Raw genomic sequence first — 19,133 nt, forward strand, 5'->3', positions numbered from 1 at the left:
TGAGATGCTCACTCTTAAGCTAAGTGCTAAGCCCTCAGGAGGCATCAGTGAATTCCCTGAGCTTCCTAGTGCTTACTGTTACAATGGAAAAAAATGGATGATTTCATTCCCCAGGCCATGAGGTGGATGTGTTTGGGATGGAACCCTACAACAGCCCTTGGAGTGCTCTAGGAAAAGAGAATTTTCCTGACAATTTTCTGAGAGGAAATAAAAAAAATTACTTTTCTAGATATCAGTGTTCAGATACTACCTGTGTTCATTATGAGAGAAGGGATGACAAGAGGGTAATGAATGTTAAGAAGTACTTTTGTACATGGCCTGCTTTGACATATTGTTTTTATTTTTGTTTGGATTGTCTTCATTTCTATGGATCATGGGTTTATGGATTATGGATTTATGGATCCCATTTGGAACTTTCATTTCTATGTACAAAGATCACTTAGCTTTCAAGTCCAAACCTTGAGAAATGGTTAGTGCAATGAACGGAGTAGATACCATCTGTACCAGGAGGCTGGGCTTGTCACTGTTATGTATTAGGAGCAAATGCAGAGAGATCCTGTGTAGAATAATCCTGAGAATAAACCAGGAAGTCACACAGCTCAGCCTCAGCACAAAGCTCTCCTTGCTGAATTCATCGCAAGACTTTCAGCTCTTCAGTTGGAAATATATCTACTGTGCAGCCACATCCTCCCTGCCACGAGATCTTAAAGACATCTATCATAGTCTCGTCAGTCATCTCTCTTCCCATCAGAAGGATCTGCATGTATTAGTTTCTGATACAGAAGCATGGTCATCCCTTGGTTCTATGTTGTTATTCTCTGCATCTTCTGTTATTCGTGTTTTGAGTTGAGTTGAGCAACAAAGATGACAAGATCTGGGCAGCTTGACTAACCAATGGTGCTTCCAGGAGCTCCTCGCTACAGTAATATTCATCACCTTATGTTTCAACCCTAATTAAAGTTGCAGTAATCCCTCTTTATGCATCATTACATTGCTCCTCTGAACATTTTATGCTATTCAAATGGCCACATTGCTGCTAACCAACCCATAGTGGCTTTGTTTTATTCTCTGTTCCTTTGCTAACAGTCACTGACACCTAATTTATGCCCAGACTGTGTGTGGAAATGATGTTTTACTAATACTGACTATAAGCGTGATATCTTCTTTCTAAAAGATAATAGTCAAGTCAGAGCCCAGCACTTTACGTCTAACACCAAAATTGTTGCAAGTATTTTAATTCTTTTACATGTGCTTTTATTGCTTTTTACCTGCCCATTTTTTATTGTCCATTTTGCAAGGTCCTTCTGCTGTTTTTTACAGTTACCTGTCATCTTAAACTTCGTGAGAGCTTACCACAAGCAAATGCTTTCACTTTCCTGTTCATCCTATTCTAAGATCATTTAAGAAGATATTGAATAGCACAGACCACAGCAGAGATCACTGTGGAGCTACATCAGCCCCTGCTATGAAAACTCATTTCAACCACATTCCCTCTTTTAATCAGCTCTTCAGCTATCCGACAGTGTCTCCTCTTATACAATAGCAACTTTGTTTACTTGAGAGTTGTTGGGGAGGAACTTGTTGGCATTCAACTGTTGCTCACTGCTTTCTTAGTACTTTTCCACTTCTCACTTTCAAACTCCTTCATATGCCTTATAATGATCTTCATAAATCTTTGGAGTTGTTGGGAGCCAGAAGGATTTCTCTCTTTACCAAGCTATTAAGAACAGTGCATGCTGTTAAAGACATACATTGAGGATATTTATGCCTATTAATTGCTAGATATGCTTACATTGATCTTCTCATCAGTATGCAAACATGTTGTTGGATGTACTTTTGTTGATCTGAAGTCTCAGGACTGCTGTTGGTTTCTCAGAACCAATTCTGATACCACTCTTACAGGGCTTGCCCTGCAAAGACACAGGCGATGGGGGAAGAGTCTTTTATAAGCTTTTTTACTTCTGTTCAGCCTGACTTAGAACTATGAATTTTCCCTGCAGAATAAGTTGAGAATTTGAGCTTCTATACTGATTAAACAAAGCTTGTCCAAGTTTAAAATCTTTGTACTCTCAGTTGAAGAGATTATTTGGGGAAGATATGCTTCAAAGCTCTGTCTAACGTCTATTCCTGTTGCAGCAAGTTATGCATCTATTTTATGCATCTATTTGAGCATCTGAGTTTCTGTCTCTACAGACAGAATTCTGTGGAATCAGCTTGGTCTGCATTCACAGTTTCTTTTCCACAAAGAGCATTTCAAACTCTCTTTTTCTTTGTCTAGATTTTTATTAATTGAACTCTTGAGAATTTCTTGCGCCAATATAGAATATGCAGCTTTTCACTATGTTGTTCTGCGCACTACCTGTTTTGATATGAATATGAATTACACAGCAATTGACCTTGGTCTCTGTGTAGTCTACCAGCTATGCAGACTGCCAGAACTGTTTTGTCCTCTGTATGAATAGTGAATCACCTCACTTCTCTGGGTACAAAGTACAAAAGCCTGCTTCCTAGAGGACCCATTTGCATTGATTCCAATAGTCAAGGTCCTGTTCACTTTTCTGTTCTGCTGACATGCTCTTTACCCTCCTTATAGTTTGTACAGTGATCTCCAGTGCCTTCCAGCCTGCTCCCTGCATGTTATCTGAGTGCCTTCTGCTCTCTGTGCTGTGCTACTCCCTGAAAATCTGGCAGTTCTGAAATCTTTTCTGTGTAACTCTCCTCTCCCGGAGCTGATGATGCAGAAGGTTTCACTTGCTGTATTGCTTTAAATCTTCAGGGATGAATATAGAGATGTGCAACATAGAGACACAGGATTAGACTGAAAGTAGAGGGTTAAGGGACCTGTGCTGGCCTTAGACATCATCTGTGCCCTCCTGAAATTTAACTGCTCTTGTATGTCAAAGGTGGCTGAGAATGACAGTCTTTTCAAAGCAACCCTTCTAGTTGCTCCAGCCTGTACCACACCTGCGGTGTGTGTGCATTACAGTCTTTGGTAGTACCGAACTGGGAGGCCAGTGTAGGCAGCATGGCACCTCATCATTGTGCACTATTGGTAGAGGGATCTGGTAACTCTCATTAACAAAAACGTGTGTCCACAAGCTCCTCTGCAGTGTAGTGTGACACTCCCCAAGCCAGCAACATGGGTAACAAAGGGAGACATGGAGGCAATTTCCAGCTATAAGGGGACACAGTGGAGCAATCCACAGCATCCCAGCTGGAGCTGAGCACATGCCCACTCCTCTGCTGGCTTGGAGCCACCTGAACAGCTGTGCTGTCTTGTGGTGCCAGGTTATTGACTGTTGTTCCTTTGCCAAGCTCAAGCCCCAGAGAGATGGATGCTTATGACCTAGACCACATTATTGTAGTAAAGCTGGTCACTTGAAAGGTGACCATGTCATGACAACAGCAAGTGCAGTGCACAGAAGGGAGTAGCAGCTGAAGGGATACTATAGTCAAATCAACTGAAGCTGTAGCCCCAATTATTCCATCTTTCCCTCTGTAGTTTGCAAGGGCTGCTTTCTATGATAGGAGCTGATAAGTTCTTTAGCTTCAGTCCAACATAAATCCCTTCTGAGCTAAAGCTGCTGAGTTTTGACAAATTTGTGATCAGAGCTGAGATTAACTTGCTGTAACCGTGCGTGTCTGTCATGGTGGTTTTGCTTTGCTTTGGATGGAGTTATGTGACCCTGAAGCAACATGCTGTGGATAAATCCTATGCTCTGCTGAAACCTTGTAGACTCATGTTTATTCATTTGAAATTTGACTTTTCAAAAGTAATTTTCTTCTAAAATTGTTAATGTATTCTGATAGCTGTTGGGAATTTAATGGTGTCATTTTCCTTGCCTTGCTGGGAGGGTTATGTGTCACTTATAATTTACACAATAGAGTGCTTAAAAGGTGTAAGTGTTGTTTCATTATTATAGGGAGCTTGGAGAAACAACACGGCTGAGAAAATTAACTGTAGATAGCCTCTAGAGATTTATGCAACTCAAAGATTTTGTGATCTCCTTTTGCTGAGATTCATTAATAGTGTTACACGCTTAGTTACACTTCCATCTCTGCCTGTCGATCCTGAATCATGGTACCAGAGAAAGGTTACAGTGCTCAGTGTCTAGTGTTCCTGGAAAAGTCAATGAATCCAATTCTGCAAAGCCCAAGCCTGCTCAAAGAGTCTGCTGTCATTGCAGGTTTGCTGGTGCAATGCATGGAGGAAAGTGCTTGCAATGACTGTAGTTCAGAGATACTCTGGTGCTGTTCAGTTTATTCCAGGCACTGCTTTTTCCAAAAATATTTTTGAAATATGTGGTGGCTGAATGAACAGGAAAACAAAACATTTCCCTTGGTCTCTGCCTCGTTTAATGGTTTCCTAGGCTCTTGCTTCCCGGCTACTCCAAGAAAATTGGGATCCACTGTTGTTTTGAGCTACCGGATGTCTCAAAGGGATAAGACTACTTTTCAAGAGAGGATGTTCATTAATGTGTTCATGCAACTTACTATGATTTCAGAGCCTATTTTTTCTTTATTATCTCTATGCTTTCTTTTTCCAAAGAACAAATATGTGATTGCAGTTTTGGGGAATGAGTGCTAGGGTCCGAGTCCTTGCACAGGTACACTGTGTGAACCCATTCAGCTAAAAGCACCCACAGCTTATGCACATCTGCAGGGCTCATCCTGAATTCCCCAGTATTTTTTAACAGCAACCTTTCCATTACCTGATTAAAATGGTGTTTACAGAAATAACATTCAAAACCTTTAATAATACTATTGAAAAATATGAACTTTCTGTTTCTAGAACAAAATCCATCCAAATTTCTAGCAAACAGCTTTTCTGGGAGCAGGATGTTTACATTTAGCTCATAATATAGGTAAAATGTTCAAAAGATTGAAGTAAATTCAAGCAATTAAAAATGAAAAGCAATGGAACTATTCTAGAATTGCATAATTTGATAGGCAAAAGCCCATGCTTAGCATATTGCTATAACATTAACTTAACCAGACACACTACAGGAAAAGTTCATTTAGTTCTGGAGTCAGCAACAATAAACCATCAGTGTTTTCAGCTTAAGAGAAATAGGAGAACAGGGATGAGAGCCCTAAGATTCTGCATAGATTTGTCAGAAGAACAAGAAAGATCAACTCCGTAGGGCAAGCTGAGGGCATGCCAAAGCCTGGGACGCTCCTTTGTGCCATGCACATGGGCAACTTCTGTAATATTGTACTTATATTACAATAGACAGTCCGAAGGTGCTGAACTGAGTCATGTAACCCAGGTCAAGGTTAGAAGAAAGCTGCATTCCAGCCACATGGTCAGTTTTCACTGCAGTCAGTGGTAACCTCTACTCAGAACTGATGAGACCACACCTGAAGTTCTGTATCCAGTTCTGGGCTCCCCAGTGTAAGAGAGACATAGACATACTGGAGAGTCCAATGAAGGGACTGGAGCACCTCACGTATAAAGAAAAGCTGCGAGAGTTAGGAATGGAGTAGAGAAGGGTCAGGGGGATCTCATAAATGGAGAACCATCTGTCACAATGAGAACAATCTGCTATTGGGATAATCTTTCCAGGGAAGTGGTGGATTTCACAAGGTCAGATACTTTTAAGATTTGATTAGACAGGATGCTGGGACATCTAGTCTAGGTCATGCTTGCCTAAAAATGTACATGTAACTGCAGGCCCATGGCCATGCTACTGCTTGATGCCAACCTCAAACCACAAATTGATTTCCTGGCTTGAACTAGACTCTTGCCGTATCCCTATGGCTCTGTCTGGTGATCACTGGTCATGATTCTAACACTGACCTGCAGACTGACTTCCCAGATTGATCTCAGACCTGCCTCATCACCACAACATTGCCCTATTATCTGTACTTTTTGTTGGACTGGCCACCACATCAGGGGCTGTCCTCCTTGCTTCACTTACGTACTGTGGGATGTGCCACTGCTAGTGGGGGCTTTTCCCTACCCACCCTGGGGTCCCTCATGGTTCCCAGCCTCTAGGGGAGAAGCCCTGCTCTTCCTGTTCCTAAATGTGCATTCAGGTTTTTGTGCTATCCTCTTTTGTGTGCCCTGAGAGCCTGCACCATGCAGAGAAGACAAGCTGCCTGAAGATCAGCTGTCTCTCTTCAGTTTCCCCAGAGGCAAAAGTTGTCACATCCATCCAGTTAAACATCCTTGTAACAGAAGGAAGGACATGCATATGTGGCATGTGAATGTTTTGCAGTGCAGCCTGAGTGCTCATTTCTTAGGTAAATATGCAGGAAGAGGCAGAAGACTCTTTTGATATTCAAAACATGAATCAAATCACCCTCACAGACTGAATGCTGCAAGAGGCATCAGGGACTGTGCAAGTTTGGAAGCATACACATACACATGGACACACAGAATGTTAACCTGACTTCTTGTCAGCATACCCCAAGCACAGAGGGCAGAAGAAGACTGCACCATTTAAGAGATGTGAGAAGACTGCAGTATTAGGAAGATCAGCAGTTCCCCAGAACGATTTTGCACAATGAAAGAGGTCTTATATCCACAGAGCATACTGGGAATCTACACTGAGTTGCTGAAGGTTTTCTACAGTTTCAAGTCCTTTATAGAGATTGTAACTAGAGCATCTCCATGTTAATCTATTTTCTACCTGTGAGTTACTAGACCCTCTCCACTCCACACTTTCTGAAGAAAGGAATTGTGGAAGGATGTGGTGCTGTGCTTGGACCTCCAGAAAAAGTATTATCCAGCTCCATACAACTTAAATAAATATGTGAGACATCACTCTGTAGGGATGCTTCCTATATGTAATGTACTTGAAGCCTCATGAACTTCTACGTGTGTAAGCGATGCAAAAAACCATTTTTGTGTTAGAAATTCCAACTATACCACCAGAAGTCATGACACTTTCTCTACAGCTTTCAGCCATTCCTGATAATTTGTCTATCTCAGGGCACTGAACAGTTTGTTGGAGCTCACAGACAAGAATTTTGTTCAAAAAACCCCAGTTTTTGAGCAGTGGCAAGGAACTAGGTTGTGGCTAGTTGGTGTGCAGAAAAGACTGAAGAGATCAATGAGGAACTGAGGCACTGAATTCAGAAAAGTTAATCTTTTTCTATCTCGCAAAAAAGCAGCAAAACAGCTAAAATACAAAATGGACAGGCAAGGAATTAATCTTGTGGAGTATCTGGAAGATGACTAGAATTTGTGGCTGCATGATATATTTAGGTATAAGCCTGAGGATTTACAACATACATAATTAAGTGCCATAGCAGAGAGATGAGTAAAACGTACTGGAAATAATTAGTGAATTTTCCTAGATCGGGCTAGTAAATTATTTAATAATATTCCTTCTGAATTCTATGTTTTTACATCCAAGCCCTCTACATTTGATGGAAAGACTTGTGCTGACCTCGGTGGGCTGTGGATCAGGCTTCTCACAAATATCGCATTAGGTTTTTAATCTTCTGGAAGGTTTTAAAATGTAGGAACTTGTAATTTTTTAATTTTTTTCAGTTAAATAATTATCTGCTTTAGTTTCACAAAATTCTTGCAAGTCAATATTAGTGCTTTTGAGTGATAATCAAAAAGCTTATGAAAAGATCTACATGTGTGAGTCTAAAATAATGAGTACAGCCTGGAGTACAAAACCAATTAGTTTTATTTATCCCTTGCCAACAAATAGATCATGTCTGCACAGGAGTATTCTTTCCTCTGTGCTAATAGCCAGAGAACTTCACCAGTTTGTTCATAGTCAAAAGTATCTGAATTCTGTTGTGCCCTGCAGTGAAATGAAATAACATGTCTAAGAGTTTCAAATTGCCAACTGATGTGGAACTGCAGTTGAGACCATAAAGCAGTGCAGTGATTAGAAAACATCCCTCTCTCTCTATCTTGAAAAACAAATAAATAAATAAAAAATTAAAGAAATCACATCACTTAGGAGGAACAGAAAGGTTTTCAATGGGCTTTTTTTCATCTGATAGCAAATTACTGTAATAGTGTTTTGCAGGATTCCATTTACTGAGCCCTGCTTTAAACTGGCATGCCACTCACAATTGCTTCATAAAAAGCAGGGATCTGGTGGTGCTGAACATCCTAATCTCACATAGTTATTAAAATTACCTCTGGAATAGATCTGTTTAAAGGCTTTGGATTGTCATAGGCATATTTCTCCATAAAGGCAAACATCACTGCCATAGCAGAAGAAATCTGTTTCAACAAGAGCAACATTTCACAGCTTAAAATTATATAGACCAAAAGGTGTCTCCTTACATACATCAGATCTTCTCTAATTTCTTGGCATGGGTACCAGCTCAGGCAGTTTTGCCCTGCTTGGGATAAAGTCCTTCTGGTTGACCAGAATACAGATCATATTTTGCTCATCACATTATTTTCTACATGTTTTAAATGCCTCATGCAGTCAGCTGAATAACTAAAACTGCTGTAAAAAACACCCAGAATCTTTTATATCTCCAAGAATTTGTGTTATAAAACCTAACCATAAACTTTTGTAACATAATGCTGCCATGAAACAGCCAAGGAAGTTCATTCAGTGGGAGATAAATGAGTCATTTTTGCTCCCTTTGAGCTACCCAGATTTCATAAATCTTTTCCAAAGTTTTAACTCTAGTTCAGGAGAAAGGGGTTTCTGTTCTAGGGGCACAAGGCTTCAGATATCCCTGTGTACTGGATTTCTGTGAACCTATCATGGTATTTGCTATCCAGCACTCATTTTGATGACACAGATCTAGCAGAGGTCCTGCACTGGACTCACTCACTGTCTGTGCTCCAGGCAGTCTGGCCCAGAGCAAATCCTTCCTTGCGTGCCGTAAGTCTCTGTGCAAAGTAGAAATGTTTTCCACTCAGTGGAAGAAAGGCTTGTTTAAAATGCCACTCTTGAAGTGCTAGCTGCTATTTTCTAAGCAAATAAAAATAATTGTGGTAACAGGTATTTCATATTAAAAAAGTGGTTAAAATAATATGGGAGAGTGTGCTGGAACTGCTGAAAAGAGATTATTTGCCTGCATATCTCTGAGCACAAAAATATCTACTGTAAGTTGTTCAAGACATTTTTTGTACTGAATTGTACTTCAAAGCAAGCGCAATAAGGAGACAGTGTGATTCGCACGTGATTTCAGATAGCTCTGTATGATCTGTATTTGTTGCATGTATATGCCTGCACTTTGCCATACTTAGTAGTGTCTGGGAATGTGCATTTTGTACGTACTGATCATGGAAAGGTGATCACACTGCCAATTCAAGGTATTATTACTGATATTTTTGTAGGTGGGTTTGTCAGAAGCCCACAAGGTGGATAGCTCATGGAAACATTGGACTTTGCTCCTTAAAAAAGATATTACTGTATATAACAAGGCAGGTGCTTTCCAGAGCAGTGAAGAATCTGCAGAAACATTGTGGTAGTGCTGGTTAAGAAATGACATTGCTTTATCATTTTACGTATTTTTTCCATGCTTTATATACCTGATATTGTTTAATATCTTTGTCGCTGACATGGACAATGGAATTGAGTGTGTCCTCAGCAAGTTTGCCGATGACACCAAGCTGTGTGGTTCTGTTGATACGCTGGAGGGAATGCCATTCAGAGGGACCTTGACACACTTGTGAGGTGGGCTGATGCCAACCTCATGAAGTTTAATCATGACAAGTACAAGGTCCTACACCTGGGTCGGAGCAATCCCAGGCACAGCTACAGGTTGGGCAAAAAGGAAATTCATTGTAGTCCTGTGGAGAAGGACTTGGGGGTGTTGGTCAATGAGAAAATGAACATGAGCCAGCTTCAGTGTGCACTCGCAGCCCAGAAAGCCAACCGTATCCTGGGCTGCATCAAGAGGAGTGTGACCAGCAGGTTGAAGGAGGTGATCCTGCCCCTCTACTCTGCTCTCGTGAGACCTCACTTGGAGTATTGTGTGCAGTTCTGGTGTCCTCAACATAGAAAGGACATGGTACTGTTAGAACAAGTCCAGAGGAGGGCCATGAGGATGATAAGGGGACTGGAGCACCTCCTGTATGAAGACAGGCTGAGAAAGCTGGGGCTGTTCAGCCTGGAGAAGAGAAGGCTGCGTGGAGACCTCATAGCAGCCTTCCAGTATCTGAAGGAGGCCTACAGGGATGCTGGGGAGGGACTATTCATTAGGGACTGTAGTGATAGGACAAGGGGTAACGGGTTGAAACTTAAACAGCAGGGGTTTAGATTAGATATAAGGAGGAAATTCTTTACTGTGAGGGTGGTGAGGTGCTGGAATGGGTTGCCTAGGGAAGTAGTGAATGCTCCATCCCTGGTGGCGTTCAAGGCCAAGTTGGAATGAGACCTGGGTGACATGGTTTAGTGTGAGGTGTCCCTGCCCATGGCAGGAGGGTTGGAACTAGATGATCTTGAGGTCCTTTCCAATCCTAACTTTTCTATGATTCTATGATTTGTTACTGTTGTTCACTGATGTGAAACTAGAGGCCTTGTTTCTCCTAGTTTTATACTTTACAAGTTTCAGGGCAGTCTGAAAGTAACAAAAATAATACCTACTGTTAAGACACACTTCTGAATAATATATGTCCTATTGTATCTAATTCTTCATCTACACTACATGTGGTTGGTTCAGGATGTAAACTTCCAAGGCAGGGAACATGTTCATTATTTGGCTGCAAACAGATATTATGTGTTTTATACTAAATAGTGACTCTGGAATATATTCTTAGAACCACATTCACATTAAGTGGCTTTGCACTTTGCAAAAGTACACTCTACATGAACAACTCCTGTCTGCTTCTGTTTTTCTTTCTGGTTCATCTGCACATGAGCAGATAGCCAAGTTGAAAACTCTCATCTGTCTCCCAAGGACAGGCTTGGTTACTGTGTGCAGTAATCCACAAACACCATGCCATGCAGTTCAGCCTGCTCTACCAGCTTCCTCTGGCTCCAGGAGATCTGAGAGCTGACAGGACATCTCCAGGGAGGAAGGTGTGTGAGTCAGGATCTTTCTCACTACTTCCAAGAAGAGGGATTAAAAATTAGTCTTTTTTTTTCCCTCATGTGAGTAAGTGAATAGTTTAGGTTGTTTTTTTCCCGCTTTTCCTGGCACATCGTGTCACATGTGTACACCTGTGTGAGTCTCATTAAGTAGGAACCGTACCAGAATGAAATTGTCAAGGCAGTGATCTTTCAATTCTAGGAAAAAATAAAACCTCCAAGGCAAAAAGCATTTGGTGATTAAGAACCAGACTTTAACATTTGCAGATTACACTGATGCAGCAGTGAGGGTGGGGTGCCTGGAGTTGTTTCCCTCCCATGGCTACCAGCTGCCTTTGAAGCTTTTTGTTTCACCAGCTTCATACTCTGTAATTTTGCTTTCACCTGCCCTCCATGTTCTTCCTTTGCTTTTTGTGCTTGTTCTCTTTTCTTGGAAATAGCTCTCTCCTTTCTGTCTGTTTTTGGTGCTTTTCCTCTCTGCTGCTGCCTCCGCTCCTCCCCCTTGTCCTTCTGTCCCTCCTTTTTCTTCTACCACCAGGGCTGGTTTTCTCCTCACTTTACCCCTTTTGTTGGGTCCCTGTGACAGGATTGCTTTTCAGAACTGGAGCTTTCTTTTGACAGAAACTTGCTCATCCCAGGAACGTAACCTTAGGAAGACCAAGAAGTGGTCCAGAAGACCTGACTTCAGTTTTCAGCCCCAGTGCTGTCTTGCAGCAATGGAATGCTCACCTATGTGAAACATCATGATCTTCTTATGGGCTGTCAGTTTACTACCAAGCTGTTTCATCACATATTCCTTGGGTTTGGATCAAGAAAAGAGGAATTGCTGAAAGATTAACTACAGGAGGAAGAAGCTTTCAGCCCAACAAAATCAGCCTTACAAAGGACGAGGATAAAAAAAAACACATTCGGTTGTGTTTGGACACACTAGCTAATTTATACAGGTTTATGAAGAATGGTAACTTTCTGAAATATTTTAGAGGAAGGGCTCCCCAGCACGTAAATATTACATATATATAATAATATTTTTAAAGTTCTGCATGTATGAGTGGCAAAAATATTAAATTGATTTCAGCAAAATAGGAAAAACAGGTTGAAAGGTATCAAGAAAGGAAAGGAGAAAGTTCTTTCTCTGAGTAAATTACCATACTGCAAGGGGGTGATACTGTGACATTAACTTCAGAAGTCTTGTTCTCAGGGTGCTGTGGGGTTTAGAAATCCCTGCTGCTGCTGCTGGAAGATAGAATGAAAAGTCAGTATTTCACCAAGGGAAGCCCTTGGCAAAGTTCAGCATAGCTGTAGGTACATAATTATTAAAGGTGGGAACACATTTGATTTGAAGTGTACTTTTTGTTTCCAGTGCTTTTGTTACAATCCAGAGCCATGCTATCTCCTGCTGATGAGGTAGCAATGTTAGCTCAGAGAAGAAACTGGCCCCAGGTTTTCTGTTGTCTTTCTTCATTACTGAGTGAATTTTATGTAGGTCTTTCATATCTAAGGACTCAAATGTGAAGTCAGTCATTGTGTTGGCTATTGGAAGAAGTAGTAAATAGTTATATGCTGGTTATATTGCACAAACAATGTGGGTTTGGCTTTTTGTTTTTTGGGTTTTTTTTTTTTTGTAGGTGTTAAACTACTCTAAACATTCAGATATTTTTCTGAAGGAATGAGTATCTTGGAAGCAGAAATGACCTCCCATCGTCATTTCACTCTTGCAAATAAGTGTCTGTAAAAACATATTAGTCACAATTGCACTTTCTGTCTCTGTCTGTGAAAGATGAAAAGCATTTACTACTCCTGCCCACCCTCTCTCCCACTGTACTCAAGCAGCACCTCTTCAGCAGCTGAGCAGGATGGTTTATCAGCAGTTAAGTTGCAAGCTTCAATTCAATGCCATGCTTACCTATCACTAGTTCAGCGTAGGATTTCTGTATGTCCTTGGCCTGGGGAATTCAGGTGATCCTGCAAACTCTGCCTCTGAGGAGCTGCTACTGTTTTCAGGGGACAGAGGGCATGATCTAGAGGTAAGTCATCAGTGTGCTCTGTGACTGGATTTATGAGCTGCTGGTGATGATGCTTTCATGTGACTTGTGAAGACCAGTCTAGGAACTGCTGTTTGCTTTCCATCAGTAAAACATTGAACCACCACGTTGACAAACAGAAGACATCAGTGGATGTCAAACACTGAGACACCACGCAACAGGCAAAGGGCTGCCTTTCAAAAGAATACTCTGTGCATACAGATGATTTATAGCATTTATCAAGCCAGTGGTGAGTCAGGAATAGGCGTTTGTGAGTCTTTCTATTCCTGGGGTAATCATATCCTTCAGCTTATTGAGGATGTGTTAATAAATTCAGCTAACGAATCCCTGTTCCCCCCCCCCCCCCCCAAAAAAAAAGCTGAGGTTTTCCCCAGCAAGACTATCTCAGATTTTACACTTGGCTCAGTATGCATGGTCTGAGGGACTTCTCTCAGGGGTGAGGGAGTTTAGTGAATTGTGTATGCCTGTTCTGCATGACAGGTACTGGCATCCATCCAGATGTGACATCTCTTCTTCTGCTAGGCAAAGTGCTGATGCTTAGGGCTGGGCACGTAAAGCAAGATATGGTGAACTTCTTAGCTTCTGAGCTTATACATTCAGTGTCTATCTGTCTTTTTTATGTTAACCCTACGTAAAAGTCAGTGCTTGGCTTTTAAAAGTCATACCATGTTTATGTAGATACAGTTGTAGCTTCTAGATGCAAATGTTACAGCAATTATCTGGTTTTGAGCAGATATTATTGCAGTGTTGGTGCCAGTGGTATCTAATGATGGTTGTTAGTGGCTCACTTTTTCTGCAGGGTTGGTTGAGCTGCCAGGTTTCAGCCAGTATCAGGCTTATATGAATACTTAATTTTGATCATTTAACAAGGGAGTGTAGAACTGTTTTTCTTAATCTTATGAAGAAACATACTGTAAAATTACATTAATGTATACTTGAAATAAATAGTATCCTATTTATCCTATCCCCTGCTAAATAATATTTGTTACCACTGAGATAGGGGATCATTTATGCTCTCTTGGGGCCATTAATTTTGTTTTGCCACAAAGTGGCAATTTGCTTAAGACTGATAGAAAAAAAATGGGAAGATTAATTGATGTGGCTGTGTGTGCAAAGCTTGACAGTGGTAATATACTTGTAATGCAATCAGTAATAGAGCATTTATGTCCTGATATTTATTAAAACACGTAGCTTATCTGCATAGAAATGGCTAAACAAACAATTAAGCACTCCTTGGAAGCAGAGTGGATGAGGGTAAACTTTTGTCATTGTTTTGGAAACAGATGTTTGATCATGTTTTTAGCTGCAATGACAATTAGTACAATTTAATGCCCAAACAATCTGTCCCAGGATAATCACAGCTGATAAATGTTCCATTTGATATTAGTGGTGCAAGTCTCTGACTTATTCCAGAGGACTATTACTTCTTCAAAAGCCCTTTCTTCTTATCCAATAGTTTTTATCTCACAAATTTCTTTTCAACTGTTAAGATGCTGACTTTCTGACAAGGTAACTTTCCTTCCAGTTGAATTATTTCTGAGAATTCCATCATACTGAGCAAAAAGATATTATCTCCAGAAAAATAATGGATATTGAGACCGTGCCAAGCAATCCGTCAAGGTTAGAAGGTCTGTGGCCTGACAACAGAGCTCAGTGGTGAGTGTTATTAATTTCTCTGGGCTGTTAAAGCGTGTATTGATGTTGTCCAAATTGAAGAACCTGAGGTTTCAAATAGTCATAATAAATAAGAAATTGTACATAATTTAAAAATGCAAATTATATCAAAATAGATTTAGTGGCAGTGAAGTGTTACAAATATCAGGTTAAATGGGTTGCCTGCAAGAGCTGCCAGAATGACTTCCGCAGTGTTACTCTTGCAGAGAATTTGCACTATGATTAAACTTTAAGAAATGCCCGAAGCACAAAACACAAACTGTTGTTGCTTGCAATGAGATTGCTATGGCCTAAACAGGAATATGAACAATTTAGGGATCATAATGCAGAAAATCCTTTCAGAAACAAAAGGAATAAAGGAGGCTGGAGAGTTGATAAGAGAAAAAATAGTGGAATGAAAACTGGCAGAAAAAAAAATATTTCTCTAAATTCCTATTTGCTCTCTCCTGCAGTAATTTTAAATTAAGTGTAAGAATACTGGAAAATAGTTTGAAATCTGAGTAAATGACTGCACAAAGGCACAGTAAGCCACAGCCAAGAACAGGAGTCTACTATCAGGAAAAAAAAATGCTTCTTGTGGATTTATTGTGAATTTGAATGTTTGCTGAAGAATAATGTGCAGAGAACCAAAATGCAAAGATAAAGGACAAACCTCACCTCCCCAAGGTGATAAAGAAATCAACCGGTAGTAATGTGTAAAGGCAAGGGTGTTGCTTGAGCTAAATCCTGATGCATAAAGAGCTTCTCACATCCTTCTGCACTTTCCTTGACCTGGCTCATGAGGCTTTGCATCACTAAGTGCAGTGATTTCTGCAAAAGAAGCATTCTCAAAACCAGAACCTAGTCCTAGCAGCAATGGGATGCGGAGCCACATCAAGCTAGGATTTTTCTGTGAAGAGCACAGAGGCCTTGGTTGGATGGCACTAATGTAATCAAGAACTGGGCCCATAGCTTGAGGAATTGAAGAATGATTTTGTGTTTTCATCTGTCCTCTGGGATAATGTAAAAAAATCTGGGTGCTTGCATGAGCCAGGCCCTTCTAGGAATTGACCACTTCAATCTGGTTGCAGGCAAATCCATTCACATGCCTACTCTTAGGTTTGTGTCCTTTTCTCTAATGTTAGTTGTGCATGTTATTCTCACGGCTTTGCTCCTCATGCCCTGTAGACTGATAACAGTGTAACTGCTGGGCATTTTCAAAAAGATTATCTGTATCTGAATAACAAAGGACCCCAGCAACCGATTTCAACCCCACAGCTATTCCTTAGCTCTCGTATTGCTCTTCCTAAAGTTAAGGTCATCCTGAAGGAACCAGGAAAGCACAGGGGTATTTTGCCCAGAGACTCCTCAAGCCAGCATCTCAGCAGATGTGTAGGGACTGTGTGATAGAGTTTCAAACTGTACCTCAGCTGTACCTTATCTCAGCCCGTGGGAGTTAACATTCTTTCTGTTCTCTTCCCCATCCCTCCGGCTGCAGGGAGAGGAAGAAGGGGAGGAGTCAGCGAGAGGCTGCATGGTTCTGAGTTACCGGCTGAGCTTAAACCGTTACAAATAGATAAAAGAGAAGATTGTTACTTTGGCTTGTGGTACTGAAGCATTGTATAGAAGTCCCTTTAACTTCTCATCTGTGTCACTGAGCTGTAACCTTTCCATCCCACTGCAGTTTGCACACTTCATTCCCAGCAAACAATGCCTGGGAGGAGAATGTCTGCTTGAGCAGCAGAGAGGGATGAAGCCTGCCCTGGCTACTATGCTGCCTCTCAGAAGAGAGGGAGGGAAGAGAGCTGTTCCTGCAGGATGCTGTGCTCAAGCCTGTTCTGCTCCTGCCCAATACTAGCTGTTATCCCAGTGTGGCCTGGCAAAGGCACTTAGGCAATCCTCCTCACATCTGCTTAAGCTCAAACCTTCATGCCTGGGCACACACCAAGTGGCTCTGTGCCCCTGTGCTACCAACTCAAGTGCTTGTGCCACCTGTGGACTTTTGCAGGCAGGATGTACTCTAACCCAAGTGACCTGTGGGGTGACCTGCACTAGATGCAGTGGTGGGGTAATTTTCCTTGGTGAAATTCAGCATGCCTATGGGGAGAGGACTCTAGAGTCAGTTTTCATTTCATCAAGTCAGTGTTTGAAAGCTCAGTAAAAGAATCTTCCCCCACCCCACATACCCCTTGGGAAATTATTCAGCAAGACTGCAGTTAAGGACATCTTAATATTTGACCTGAGTATAATGTGTAGTTCTGTTTTTGAAGCTACATCCAGTACTACACACAAGCTGTGGTTATTACTGAATTCCCTGAGGATGCTGGAGGTGGGGTTTATTCCTTTCTTTTATTAATGGGATTTTAATGCAGAACAAGGACATGACATCCTGAAGGTACAGGCTTAGTCTGTCCAGCCAGTTCTGTCCCTGTTCTTGCAAAACAGCAGAGCAGTAGCTGGACCATAGAGAAAGCATGAGACAATGAATGAAAAGTACCTAAAATGCTTAGACTGGGCTCATGGAGTCCAGAGAGCACAGCTACAACATTCAACCTCCAACAGAGGATCTGCACTGCAGGAGCAGGGATCTGAGCTGACCTCCTCTGTGTCATGGGTGACCACGTTAACCATTAACGTTATGACAAGAATAAGTGCATGGTGCATGGGCTACTGCGCTGGTTTTGTGAAGCATGTTTGGCTTTTGCTTCACTTTCCATTATTCTGCCTTTGAAAAGCTAGAGACATTCTTTGGCCCCACATTTTTATTTTGGTGAGAAAAGGAATCAGAGCAGTCTCAGGTAACAGGTAAGGTGTATTCTGGGTCAGACTCAAAATTTGCTGTTTCCACAGCTCTGACTGTAGGCAGCACTACTGTCTGGCTGGCTGCTCCTGAAGACAATAGCTCTAATTGAAACTGGGATTTATGTAGAGAGAAAACGCAACTAAAAATGTATGTCAGTGTTAGGAAAAATCCAACTAATATAATTGTTATTTATAGATCCAGCATAGAACTTGATTTCGATTTGGTGAAACTTTACATATGGACATTTCTGTATTCTTTGGAATAAACAAATACCTGTAAACTTGTCCAACGTCATTACAAAAATTTAATCCCGAATTTTGCATCAGTTTAATTAAACCAGTCTGTAGGTAGGCACACTTGTATGTTTAGAAAGTGTTTATTCAGGTTAGTTTTGTCTGTCAGGTAGTGTGACATACTGTCCTTTTGATTCTAACCTCATTGGTGTGTTGGATACACAGTCTTGCACTTTGGGTGTCTTTTAACCCTTGCCCCTTCCCCACCTAGTGCTCTTTCTCCTGCTTTACTGTTACAGCTTCTGTATTGTGCTATTCTTACCAAGTTAACCATCCCTCCTTGTTATCTAGAAGTTGGCATATTTCAGGGCTTCTTTTTATTTTATTTATTCACAACTAGGTTGGTGCTGCTGTAGCTGATCACTTTCAGTTACACATTTCCCTGTTCCACTTTTGCCTCTTTTGACTTCAGGTACTGCTCCAAAATGTCCTCTCTTTGTCCTACCTACATTCCTGTACTCATTATCATGGCTGGAAGTGTTAGCTCAAATCAAATCCTATCTGATTTTTGGAAGCATCTATCATTCCTCAAAGATATACATCAAATGTGTACGAGGAGTCAATGAGCTAAGCTTTTGCAGTACAGATAGAGCATCCAAGTGTCTGGAACGTTCAATATGTCTTAAGCAACTGCAGAGTGGCAAGAAATATATAAATGGATGTTGATCTTTCAAGCAGCAGTTTAATTCTTCTGGCTAAATTTGGGTTATGCAAGCAGGGAAAGTGGTGGCATTGATTCAGGATAGCCCAGCTCCTGCCTTTAAAAGCAAGCTCGTCCTAAGGGACCATCTCAATACACTGACTGTGCAGTCCTGCTTCTTTGCGCAGTTGTTCTGGGACCAGCAGTGTCCTCATGTTGGTGTGGTGGAAGGGAGCAGTCCCCACTGCAGCAGCAGGAGGGAAAGTGGCAGATTTAACTGCTCCCAGCTAAAAGGTGGCAGCATTGGTCTGATTTGGTTTACGCTCTGAAAAAAAAAGCTTATGAAAAGCTTTGGAGCTGGCAGAACACACTCATATTATTTTGAAATTAAGAAGTCCTAAAAGATCTGTAATGGCAGAGGAGAGGAGTTTGTTTTCAGGATTCTTGTTTCAACACAATTTTCAAAGATACTAAGAAATATTTTAACAAGGATTAGGACTGTTCTTTTCTAAATAACAGCAACAAGATGATACCTTTTATTACACCAACTGATCTAGCTGAGAATCCAGGAAAAGTTCTGGTGGGGGTCTGACTTCACAAGGCACTGGCATCTTGAGGGTTTCCTGATTTTCTCCATATTACCAGCTGAGTACTGCTTCTTCCCACTGTGCTGTGTTTTGCTTCTTCACTGCTGGTTGCAGCTGTTTATTGAATCACACTCTAAACCAAAAC

The sequence above is a fragment of the Melopsittacus undulatus genome, chromosome 3 (genome assembly GCF_012275295.1).
Source record: "Melopsittacus undulatus isolate bMelUnd1 chromosome 3, bMelUnd1.mat.Z, whole genome shotgun sequence".
NCBI classification, from domain to species: Eukaryota; Metazoa; Chordata; class Aves; order Psittaciformes; family Psittaculidae; genus Melopsittacus; species Melopsittacus undulatus.